We start from the raw sequence: 1,013 nt of genomic DNA on the forward strand, positions 1-1,013 counted from the left end.
GGCCCGGGACGCAGGGCCCGAGGGGCCTGTGCTCAGAAGAGAGGCAGTGCTGGAGGGGCAGGGAGAGGCCACCTGGGTGTTGGAGGTTGGGGAGGAGGAGGGGGAAGAGAGATCAGGGGGAGGAGATAGAAAAGCCAGTGGACGGGAGCAGAGAGGAGAGATGCACTAGATCATTCCACTCCTGGGCACTGTATGTTTTGCGATGCACCCTTTCCGTCTGAACTGAGCACTGTAGGGACCTCACTGTCCCCGTACGTGTCTGTCCAGCTCCAGAGGACGAAGCTGAGGCCACGCAAGTGGTGCCCACCACGACCCCCGAGCCTCCCATCAAGCCTCGCCTGGGGGAGCTGACCGTGACAGATGCCACCCCTGACTCCCTGAGCCTGACCTGGACGGTCCCCGAGGGCCAGTTTGACCACTTCCTGGTCCAGTACAAGAACGGGGACGGGCAGCCCAAGGTGGTGCGGGTGCCGGGGCACGAGGACGGGGTCACCGTCTCAGGCCTGGAGCCAGACCACAAGTACAAGATGAACCTGTACGGCTTCCACGGGGGCCAGCGCGTGGGCCCCGTCTCTGCCATCGGGGTGACGGGTGAGTGCACGGTGGGAGCCCCAGGCAGGGACCCAGTGGGGGCTTCACCTTCTCTCTGCCGGTGGGTGAATGGGCCCAGGATGCCCCTCTGCTCTGGGCTGAGCCCTGGTACCCTTCGTGCCTTCCCCTGGTCTCCCTGAGGACTGGCAGGTCCTCCTGGGCAGAGAGGGACCCTGTGTGCTGTCCTGGTGGCTGTCCCAGGTCCCCCATGGCTGACCGTGGAGCTCAGCCATGTTTGCTAGCTGTCAGCTGAGCAGGACCACTCAGCCCAAGGGTGGGCTTGTCAGAACTGAGGACATCCCCAGGGACCCTGCCTCCCTCTCTCTGTCCCCCGTTCTCAGCTGCCGAGGAAGAGACCGCTGCTCCCACAGAGGTGGAGGAGACCCCCAGCCCCACAGAACCCAGCACGGAGGCCCCAGAGC

General features: G+C 65.1%; 1 pseudogene across 1 annotated transcript; it reads left to right on the top strand.

Annotated features, from left to right (window-relative positions):
* Nucleotides 1-235: 235 nt before the first annotated feature.
* Nucleotides 236-1,003, top strand: LOC105825523 (annotated as a pseudogene). Its single transcript, XR_001138268.1, has 2 exons — nt 236-591; nt 933-1,003. The product of XR_001138268.1 is annotated as a tenascin-X pseudogene (transcript).
* The last annotated feature ends 10 nt before the right edge of the window (nt 1,004-1,013 follow it).

Source organism: Propithecus coquereli, unplaced genomic scaffold (genome assembly GCF_000956105.1).
Source record: "Propithecus coquereli isolate 6110/MARCELLA unplaced genomic scaffold, Pcoq_1.0 Scaffold8000, whole genome shotgun sequence".
Taxonomy (NCBI): Eukaryota; Metazoa; Chordata; class Mammalia; order Primates; family Indriidae; genus Propithecus; species Propithecus coquereli.